We start from the raw sequence: 11,398 nt of genomic DNA, 5'->3' as shown, positions 1-11,398 counted from the left end.
ATAAGAAAGTACAAGGAAAAAGTATGTACAAAGTAATAATTAAATTACAGCACAGCTCCAAAAAACCCCCACTAAACAAAGCTGCCTTCCCATCTGTTCACAGAAACGGGAATCACAGTTTGAGGTTTTTAATATGCAGAAAACTTCAGAATGAGTGGCTTTTTAAAAAATTTATTAAGGCTGTTACCTGAAATGTCCTGTCAGCTTCCAGCTTCCTGCTTGGAGCCCTGTCCAAGGCTTGGCTCTTCCAGTAACTATTTCTGTGACATTTTTTATTCTCTTCTATTGCTTCTGGGGGTAATTGAGGTTTGCTGTTGTCAGTTTTGGGTTTGGGGTGGGTTTTTTCAGGTTTTTTTTTGGGGGGTGGGGATAGGTCCATGGAAGAGATTCATGCCAACTTCTGTAGAGCGGCTTTGCAGGATTGCTGATGTTAAGGGACAGTGGACACATGCTGGAACCAGGTGGTCAGGCTGGGTGCAAGGAGAAACTTGCCCCAAGAGGACAGCCAGGAAGGGACAAGGCTGCTGGTGGAGCTGGAAAGGCTCCGTCTCTGGAGGCTTTTGAGACCCGATGGGCCAAAGTCCTGAGCAGCCACGGACTGATCTTGCAGCTGATCCTGCTTGGAGCAGGAGCTTGGGCTAGAGACCCCCTGAAGTCCCTTCCAATCCCAGTGTGCTTGGCCTCACCCTGCTCTGTGGTGGGTCTGGCAGTGCCGTGGGGCTGAGCCCCAACAGGGCTGTCCCCCACAGTCCAGCAGCAGTTCTGCCAACACCACCAGCTCCTTGGCTGCCTTCCCATTGGTGGGGCTCTGCTTGGTGAGGTGCCTGTGCCCCAGTGCTAAAATGGATCTAATCTGGGCGGCTACTTCTGAGGAGCTGCTGAGGAGAAAGGACCCACTCCTGCCTCACCAAAAAAGCGGGGAGAACGGGAGCTGGCAAGAAGTGCTAAAATGGATGCTAAATGAAAGCCACAGTGGGGCTGCTGGAGCAGAGGAAAGAGCCACATCCTGCTCCTCAAGGTGAAGAAGGTTCCCCACCCAGGAGCCCTGACCCTCATAAGCCGGCATCTCACCTTCCTGAAGTGGTTTCCCTGCATCCCCAGCTGAACGCGCTGCCCGTCAGAGTGGGGACCGCCGTTTGCCTCTCCTGGGTCAGCCGGCAGCTACAGGCATTGCAGGGAGGAAAAAGCAGAGACCTGTCCCCAGCTTCAGGCTTAGGGCAGCGGGCACGGCAGTGGGAGACCCGCTGGGTCCAATATCCACGCCAGCTTCAGGGCACGGAGGGTGTCTTCTCCCCGGAGTGATGAATCTCGCAGGGTGGAAGGATGCCACCCAGCAAGCGTGACCCCACAGCGCTCGCTGGATGCGAGCCCATGGAGCAGTCCAGGGCTAGGCAGCTGGCATGTGCCACACCGGGTCGCCCATCGAGCTGCCACGTGTCCTGGCCCTAGGTACTGCAGGGGCAATCTCAGAAAGGGTGGGCTAAGTGCAGGGACCTTCAGCCATACCTTCTTCTTGGTGGGTCAGAAGAGGAGAGATGCAGAAAAGCAACAACTGGGACCAAGAAGTGGGAGCGGGCACAGGCTGCGCCTGAGCAGCAGGCATGGCTAGATGGCAGCAGCAGCCCACACTGCGGCCTCGCTCCAAGCGCTCCCCAAATAAATCCCCAACCTGGGAGTCGGTGCTCGCTGCTCCTCAGCAGTGCAAGGCTTTCAGCGCTGGGGCCTTCCCCAGGCTATGTTTACTGCCTGCACGCTTCATTTTTTGGAGGGGAGAGGAAGTTTATTACCAGCAAATAAACTGACCTGCACTGAGGCGAGCTGAGAGGGGAAGGGCGCCTGCAAGGAAAATGTAACTCCTTCAATCTTTGGCTTTTGAGCTGGGGGGAGGATGATGGGAAGGGAAGAGGCCAGAGCAGACCGCACCAGCACACCTTGCCCAGGATGCATCTCTCCAGATGGGTTGCCAGCCACCCCAGGCATCCTTCTACCTGATGCCACCCACCAAGTCCAGGAGTTTGCAGGATACGGCAGAGACTCCCTGGAGTATCTGCAGCTGCTGAGAGATGAGGGCAGGCTGGTGGAGTGAGGGCTCCCTAAAAAACCCTGTGTGAGATGAGCCTGGCCGTGCCCAGCTCCCTGCACCCCTGCCCATGTTCCCTTCCCAGGGCCAGGCAAGTGCCTGGTGGCCCAAGGAGGGCTGGAGCCAGATACCTTCCACGCGTATTGCATGTGGAAAGTGGGGGTCACCCCATACCCAGGGCTGAGTGGCTTAGCCTGGATGTAAGCAAAGGCTTGGATGCACCCTGCGATGTGGATGCACCCCGAAACGTGCCCTGGGAGAGGCCCTGAGTTTCTCCCGCTGCTGTCCTCTCCTTGAGAAGAAAACCCTGCTTTGGTACCAGGTTGTACCAGCAGGGCTGCAGCGAGGCAGAGCACATCTCTGCCTAGCTTCCCAGTGCTGTCCCCAGGAGCGCCCAGGGACACCCTCTGCCACCCTGCCAGCCCCCCTGTGCTTCCCCCAAGCCAGAGTGCACATGTGTGGGCAGAAAGGGAAAAAGGAAACAGAGTGGGAAAGGGACAAAAAGCTGCCCTGGTCAAGCTGTGTATTACCTAATGAGTTTTTTTTCTATCCTGAGCAATACCATGTCATAAAATATGATTTAGGAGAGATGGATGCAGCTGAGCTGGTACGAGACTATGGACAAAAGAGTATTGACGTCAGTCTCAGGAGCCTGGTGGCAGATGTTTAGCATCATCTCCAGCCTCAGGCCAAAGGTACAAGCCTGATACACAAATTACCAAGGCAGATTTGCCGGCCTGCATTAGTCGCAGGGTCAAGATGGGCTGATCAAAACGTTCCCTGACGGCATTAGGCAGCTGCAAAGCTATTTACCATCGGTCTGCAGAGTACTGCTGACACTGTACGTGGCTTAGCCAGGTACCAGCTGCCACATAAATAGCCTGAAAGTTTAAATTGTCAAGCCAGGAGCTCCGGGCACAGAAACATGGGCATGCAGGCTGCACAGGGAGGACTGGCCACCTGTGCCTGAGCAGAAGAGGGAGGGTTTGGAGGCTGGTGTGGCCCTACGTGATGGGTGCAGTGCTCGGGAAACCACCCAACTCAGTAACACCCTAAACCCCAAGGCTCCCCAAAAGCTTATTTGTGATAGAAACTGAGCACTGACCTGGTATTTTCAAACCTCTACCCAAAGTGATCCCAATATCATGTTAATCTGGGCCTTGAAATGTACGAATAGTTAGAACTATGGTTTTTTGAGCACTTTTATTTTGGTAGTTAATAACAGGTAGCTTAACTAATCTTTTTACTGCCTGGTCATCAATATGGAGAAACGCTTCTGCAATATTTTGCACCATTTCTGATGACCCTAGAAAATCCTCTATCACCAGCAAACTTCCTTACCTCGATGTATCTATCTATCCATCCCTCCCTTTTCAGACCATTTAGGAATGTGGTACCTCTTCATTCCTGCAGAGACTGCAAACGGATTCTTCAGGCAAGACGTCCATTTGTAAAAGCCCTTTTTGACTCTTCCCTAATACATCCCATTTATCCTAGGATCTGCATGTCTGCAGTTTGCTATCATTTCTACCAATTTTTTTTCTGGTTCAGACATCAGGCTTACTGATCTGGAGTTCCTCAGACTGTGCTCTGAAGTAATTTTAAAACGTACTGCTAATAATCTGGTATCACGTTTGCCAGAGGTGATATAAACGAGAGGTTACGCTGTTGTCCTTCTGCCGTTTGGGTGCACTCGGGTGAGTACTACCTGATGTGAGCAATTTGTTGCTGCTCATTCTAGCAGGCTGCTGGAAAACCTTTTCTGTGGCCTTCAGGTGGCGACAGCTCCTCAGGCTGGGTCACTGTCACCTGTGGCTGTGGGGGACCACGCTCTAACTTTTGATTAAGGAAATGAACTGTTGAAGCTTAGCTTCTCACTGCCACGCTGGTGGCACAACTAGTAAAATATGACTATTCTGAGATGAAAAAAATGCTTGCTACTCTCAGAGATACAGATAAAGCTAAAAACCTGCCTGGGTCAAAGCCATTCACATCGGTTCTTCTCTGTATGAAACCTAAAGTTGCAGCAGGTGTCTTTGGGCACTGGTTTCATCCAGCCCCAGCTCACCCAGGTCCTCACTGTGTGACTCCATCCCCTCTCCCAGGATGAGACAAGGGATGCCTGTTGGCCCCAATTAATTGTCAATCACTAATTAGTCATCCAGAATGTCCGTCCAGCCTGTTAAAGATGTAGTCGATTCTCTAAAGTACCAAAAAATCTTCTTGATCCCCTGGAGAGATCTAGTGAATGTGCCTTTGAGCTTGTCTTCCCCCTGCAGCTGGGTCTTAACACCTCCCAGCGTCACTATTTTTTAGATAAAAAAATTAATTTCCCCCTATTTTTAAGGGAAAGGCATGACCTGGAGTCAAGCTGGAGGGTAAATCTCACCACCATCCAATGAGGCAGGTGGCTACATGCCAGCAGTGGGGCGCAGGCTCCTACATTCTTCAGGGCACATTTGCAACTACCTTTTGATTAAGCACTGAAACCTCTGAGTTTTAGAGGGTGCTCGGCAATCCAGAAAAATGCACCCACTGTGGCTGTCAGCTTCTGGTGCAGGTGAAGGCAGAATGCAGGCAGGGACCACCACAACACCCTGGTAACCCCTCAGGTGTCTCCTACGGCCCTCAGAAAGTGTTTTTCTGTGTCAGTGCCATGCACAACAGAGGGATGTGCCATTTTTTTCCTGTTTGTACCCTGTTCCTTCATATACTCACGGCAGAGGAACCAACTGATCAAAGGTTGGCAGCTCCTCCTTACAAACCTGTTAGAAATTAAACCCATTTCCTAAAATCACCTTTCTCTCATTTAAGGTGCTAATTTGTCCTTATTGCCACAAGATGTGGAAATGACTAGTGATTGAAGGGCTATTTAAATCACATTACTGAGGAAGGAATCAACTAGCAGTCTTGCTTCAGAAAAAGCCTGTAAGACAGAGCTGCGCAGCTAATAGAGGTGAAGGCTTTGAAGTGATGGGCGCTCTGGGACAGAAGCGGGAATTGCTCATCCCAGGGGAGAGCAAGGCAAACCCAGAGGCAGGACATTTAGCTTTATCCTTAGGAAAGTGCTTGTAAGTAGTGTAAAGCAATGCAGCAAGGAACCAAAACTGCTGAGGAAGTAGCTGGGAGACTGCTAGCTGCTGTGTACCAGAATCGTGCCAGCTAGGGACCTAATGAGTTAGACCTTCGGAACTGATGAGCCTGCCTGTGTACCTTCCCGGCTCAAGGGCACTCAAGGACAGGGGTTACTTCACGAGGTTGGATTCAGCCAGTGGCTCTGGGAAGTTGTGTTTTGTAACATCATGGCCAAGCTGCCTTGGCTGTTGTCAGGAGGTGCTGGGATCTTTGCTGCCGAAGGTTATTCCGTGCAATTCTGAAGCTGTTTAGGAAAGGTTAACTGAGTCTGCTGAGCCTTCTTTTCCTCCAGACCCGGGATGGATCTCTCTACTCCATTTCTCTGGCTACCCAGTCCAGGTAAGATCTGCTGATCATGTGTTCAAGGAGCATCTGTGCCTGGCATGCCAGGCCCAGTGAGGAACCTGCTCCGAGCTCATTACCTCCTCAGAGGCCCATGCCACTTCTTGTTCCCTTGGGCCACTGGCACACTGCAGGGGGCCTCCTGGGCAGGCAATGGGGAAACAGCCCCCCATGGGACCTGCACAGTGGCTGGGAAGAACTGCTTGTCAACCCATGGGAAATGACAACTGCTTTCCTTGTCTTCCTTGAGCCAGCAGCCAGTGCACCAGCTCCCCCTAAGGCTCTTCCCTGCCTGAAGCCAGCAGGGAGCTGAGCAAAGGCGTCCCCGTCCCCCCCCCCCCCCCCCCCCCCCCCCCCCAAAGGTGAGCTCTGGCCTGGCAGCACGGCTTCCTCCCCCCCACTTCACGCAGTCCCTGTCTGCAGGCAGGGCGTCCCATGGGTTAACTTCACCGTGCCCAGCAGCCCCAGAGCACAACCCCTTCTGCACCCCCAGGGGCAGGTATGCTGACGTTGGCCTCAGCAGGACGGATGTCTGCTAGGACCTGCAGGAGCTGGCTCTGCCTCCTTCCCACCAGCTCACCTCTGCAGCGGATGGTGCCAATCCAGCCCTGCACACTTCTTTGCCAGGTGAGCTATGTTTTCTCTTTGTGGCTGGGAACTGAAAGTCTGCAAGGTGGGAGGTGCCAGGGCCATTGACACAAAGCTTGCCCCACTGGGACCTGCGCCATGAGGTCCTGCAGGGTTCAGTCCCAGCTGGATATACCAGGAATGCGGAAAAACTCTGGGGTAGCATCTGCCTCCCTTTTGCACAACAGGCATCCAGATGGGATTTTCTCTGAGGCCACCTGTGCTGTGGGACAGCTGCTGACACCAGCCAGGCAGGTTTTGTTGCAGATGCAGCTGTGATGTGCAAGGCCAGATCAGCTGAGGCCGCTGGCAATAAAGGTGGTAGTCTACCACCTGATTCCTGGTGATCTACAGGGACCTGGAAGATGACCAAGTAACCCAGCTTTCAAGGAAGAGCCGTGTCTGGGCTTGGACCATTACATTGCACCTCCTGTGTCCTGGATGGATGCTGTCCCAACCCCAAAACTCTCTGGGGATGGTGAGGGATTGCTGGGCACCAAGCAAACAGAGCAAACCCTTGCACAGAGCTGACCATGCATCTCTGGAAGAGCATCTAAAGCAGCGCAGGAGGATGAGCTTGGTAAGGCGCACTGCTGTCCTTACGGTGGCGTTCTCTACCTGACCACAGGGGATTTTCCACATTAGCAGGCTGATGACCTGCTGCCTGTTACCACATGCTGAGGAAATTAGGCAGAGACCCCCTGGGAGCCTCCACCAGTTCACTCTGCCAAGCCTAAAGGAAGGCAGCAATGGCACACGGTTGCGTGCTGACTGACCCTGGGGCTCAGGAAAGCCCAGGCACCAGCACCTGGAGGTTTGGGCTGCTGGTGTGACCACTCATACAGCCACGAGCAAGTGGGATCCCTGCTGCTGCTCAACAGGGAGAAGCACAAAGCTCTCCGGCTCCTGCTGGGCCAGCCCTACCTGCGAAGTGGTGCCCCTTTGAAATCTCCCAGTGTCTGTGAGCCTTGACCCAGCACTGCTGGCCGATCTGGCTGTGTATGTGTTCAGGTGACATCAGTGGAGGCTCATGGAGCCACACTGTCAGCTCAGGTCTTACTGGGCAGCTTAAACAGGCCCCCATCACACTACAACCTAATGACTATGAGATTTGAGGTTGGTCCAGAGCAGAGGGGCAGAATCACCTCCCTTGACCTGCTGGCCACACTTTTCATGTAGCCCAGGATGGAGCTGGCTTCCTGGGCTGTGAGTGCACATCGCCAGGTCATGGCCAGCTTTTCACCCACCAGTACCCCCAAGTCCTTCTCTGCAGGGCTGCTCTCAATCCCTTCATCCCCCAGCCTGTACTGATACTGGGATTGTCCAGACCCCAGTGCAGCACCTTGCACTTGGCCTTGTTGATTTTCATGAGGTTTCATGGGTCCACCTCTCAAGCTTGTCCAGGTCCCTCTGGATGGCATCCCGTCCCTCAGGTGTGCCAGCCACACCACTCATCTTGCAGCAGGTTCAGCTGCGAGGAGGCTTGCTGAGGTTTGTGGCACACCCAAACCAAGCAAGCATGGGCTGGTAGGGGAATTACTGTCAATTTGTGCTGGCTCAAGCGTGAAAAGGAAGTTTAAAAACACAAGCCAAAGAAGAGTGCTGAAACCTGTACCTGGGTGGAAGCAGCATACAAAGGTGGCTGGCACAGAAGAAACTAAAACTAAACGATGGTGGGAATGCAAGAAACAGCACCAACCTTGCTGGCTAGTGGAGGAATGGTCTAATGTCAGCTTTGAGAATTGGCTACCAGAACATGGAAACTCACTATAATTGTCCTTCATAGTCCCCTTCATCTCTTTGCTTGTATTCTGGGTGGTGTTAATCCCCCCTTGCCAAAATGCATGGCAGTGCAAACCACGGTTGCCCTGACAGTAACTTTGCTGGATGATTGCTACAACGGAGCTAAGAAACAAAGGGCTTTGGTACCCTTGGCTGCCACCTCACCAGATCAGTCCATGCATGGTTGCACGCGTGCTGCTCAGCAGGGGCTTTTTGGCCCATTCAAGCATCCTGCCTAGCATGGGTGAACTGCTCAGGGAAGGGAGGCGTGCGAAGTCATCCGAAATGGAAAGGGAGTTTTTTCTTCAAGCAAGTTGCTCTGCTTTGAGAGGAAAAAAAATAATTTAACTCCTGGCTCCTTTTTGGTGTTACCATAGCAACTGAGGAGGCACTGGCCTCTGCTGCCTTGAGAGCATCACCCAGGTGCCATGCGGTGGGCGCAGGAGGGGCCACACGCAGGTACAGCCAGGGTAGCCAGCATCTCCCTTCGCAGGCACCACAGGAGAGCATCGCACCCAAGGAAAAAAAGAAAAAAATACTTTTCTTCCTGTATTTTTACCTAGTTTCCAGCAGCAGTGCTGACAGTATAAAAAGGGCTGAGCAGACTTGAAGTTGGTGAGTTGCATCAATTGACCAGTCCTGCAGGTTTCCCCAGTGTGGCCTGTGATGCCTCAGTCCCAAAAGACTTTGGGAATCCCACAGGAGAGCTGGATCCCTGGGGGGGCCTGTCTGGGGAGCCTTGCTATACCATGTAGCTGTCACTGGGTCCCACAGGGGACAGTGGGCTGGTGGTGGCATGCCTGATGGGCAGCTTTTAAGACAAGCAGCTCAGCAAGAGGTGGCTGTGACATCTCTTGCCAAGTAGCTCAGAAGGGTTCACAGCCACCGCTTCCAAGCTGGCTTAAGACACTCCTGCTTGAAAATGAAGTTCTGTTCTTATATACAGTTATCTTTAGCCCATAGGGCTTTCCGGGTGGGGCACAAGGGGGCTACCACAGCTAGTTTTACCAAAGACCATGTTTCCCCAGTGTGGCCAGGGTGCCTGGTAGCAGCAGCTGGCTGGGGCATCACCACACACAACTCTAGCAAGATAGAGGCTGGCACAGTGTGGGGTGACCCCTGGCACGTGCAACCCGTTTCTAGAGCACCAGCACTGCCCACAGCATGTGTGCAGCCTTGCTCCTTGGCGTCACCTTATGCATGCGGTGCTGCTACCCATGTCCTTCAGCAGGCATCAAACCTGCTTGTCACGAGCCTTGCGAGTGTTAATAATGCAGAAGGAAAGCAGCACAAGAATAGCCACGGCTGTGCAACACTAACATCCAAATTAGCTGAGCTTATGTATTTTCTTCAAGGAAAGCATGTGCAGTGGTTGTGTTTTGTTCCTGGTTATGAATGGCACATTAAGGCACAGTCACCATGCTCACCTTTCCCCCAGAACCAGCTGCCAGCATTGCACCTGCTGTCCGTGGCATTCGCTCAGCAGTGGAATCAATTATTTTCCCTGAAAAGGGTCCAGGAAAGTACCGAAAAAAGAATAAAGAGGAAAACCTTATGGGTTCAGCAGCAACCTGGCTCTCGGCTAGGAGGTTCAGTCATCACCACAGCCCCAGGAGGGTTGTTTGCTTGCACCAGCTGGGTCTGGTGGGAGGAGGAAGGGTCTTTTCTCTCACTACCCCTTTGCTATTGCACCTTTGTGATAAGGAGAGTGGTGGTCCCATATGGCATCCCTGGGGGAACTGGAGATGGGGAGCCTGCTGCTCCTTGCTGGCTCCAGCACGTAGGGGCGCCCAGTGTCCCTGAGAGGATGATGCTCCCCAGCTCCATGCTGTGATGCTCAGCACATTGCCTTTCCCTCGAATGATCCAAAAATACTTTTAAAAAAAAAGCTCACAAAGACATCTTGCCCCTGGAGGAACAGTCCAAATGGAAGATGATTCCCAGCTTCAGGCACAGGATTATCTATACTGGTCCTCTGTTTCTCCATAAGAGGAGATGGGCCAATATCCCAATTATATGAGTTAGCTGGCACTCTCTTTTGAGTCTGGGCACCTCAACATTTCTCCAAACCACCCCCTGATTTCTCTTACTGGATTCTTGCTCCACTGTATTCACACGTTTGCCTTCAGACCCAGGCCAAGGAGCACCCCAGCCCTGCTCCACAGACCCCCACGCTGGCTCCCACAGCCATAGTGCAGTGAGCATGGGCTGTCCCTGCAGCCACAGCGAAGATGCAGTAGAAAAGTTCTCAGAAGCAACGTGAGGCCCTGCAGAGGTGAAAAGGAGCAAACCCTGGGGAGGCTGCCTGCCAGATGCCTCCTTTGGACTTTTTGACTCTGCTCAGCACAGTACTGGCTACAACCCAAACCCCATGTGGGAGGAAGAGGGTGTTTCTTTTTGCATGTACCCATGTGGAGACACCAGCTAGACATGGTGGTTTGCATTTTCTTCCTGCGCAAACAAGTCAAGGAATGCATTGGAGGTGCTGTAGTACACAGAAGAAACACGTGGCTGTTCTTGCCAGTGAGGACAAGATGGAGCAGGACCATGCACGGCCACATGGCCGAGGCTTTAGACTCATAGAATCACACAATCATTTAGGTTGGAAAAGACCTTTGAGATCAAGTCCAACTGCAAACCCAGCACTGCCAAGTCCACCACTAAACCATCTCCCCAAGTACTGTACCTACCCATTTTTAAATACCTCCAGGGATGGTGACTCAACCACTTCCCTGGGCAGCCTGGTCTAATGATTGACAACCCTTTCAAAGAAGAAATTTTTCCTAATATCCAACCTAAACCTCCCCTGGTGCAACTCGAGGCTGTTTCCCCTTGTCCTGTCACTTGTTACTTGGGAGAAGTGACCGACCTCCACCTGCCCACAGCCTCCTCTCAGGCAGCTGTAGAGAGCGATAAGGTCCCCCCTGAGGCCCCTTTTCTCCAGATTTGCTGGAGAAAGCCTGGATTCAACCCTGGCTGAATCTGTACCCACACTGGGCTTTCAGGACATTAGTTTTTTCACTTTGAAACTAAAGAGCAAAATGCAAATAGCGACTGGAAAGACACCTGTGTCCTGACCTGGGAAAGATGAAAGTTTTTGCTGTGGGTGACACTGACAGCATGCGATCCTTAGTGGGACCTGTCCCCACTCCTGCTCTCTTCTGCAGGGCAACCTCATCCCCACCGCCGGAGAGGAGCAGGCACAGCCGGCAAAACCAGGGAGAAAGAGGCTCCCTCGCTTGCACCTCATTACCTGCAGCATGGCCTGGGTGACAGGAGCAGGAATGCAGGGACAAACTTCATCCAGGATGTAATTCGTCATATTTGCTATAATATATCTGCGACCAACTTGGACTTAAGAGTGAGATCTGCCTTCTGCACCGTGTTCCATACTGCTCCATGTCAGATGCAGTTAAGGCAAAAGAAGCTGTC

This window comes from Falco naumanni, chromosome 6 (genome assembly GCF_017639655.2).
Source record: "Falco naumanni isolate bFalNau1 chromosome 6, bFalNau1.pat, whole genome shotgun sequence".
Taxonomy (NCBI): Eukaryota; Metazoa; Chordata; class Aves; order Falconiformes; family Falconidae; genus Falco; species Falco naumanni.
This window is presented reverse-complemented; position numbering follows the sequence as displayed.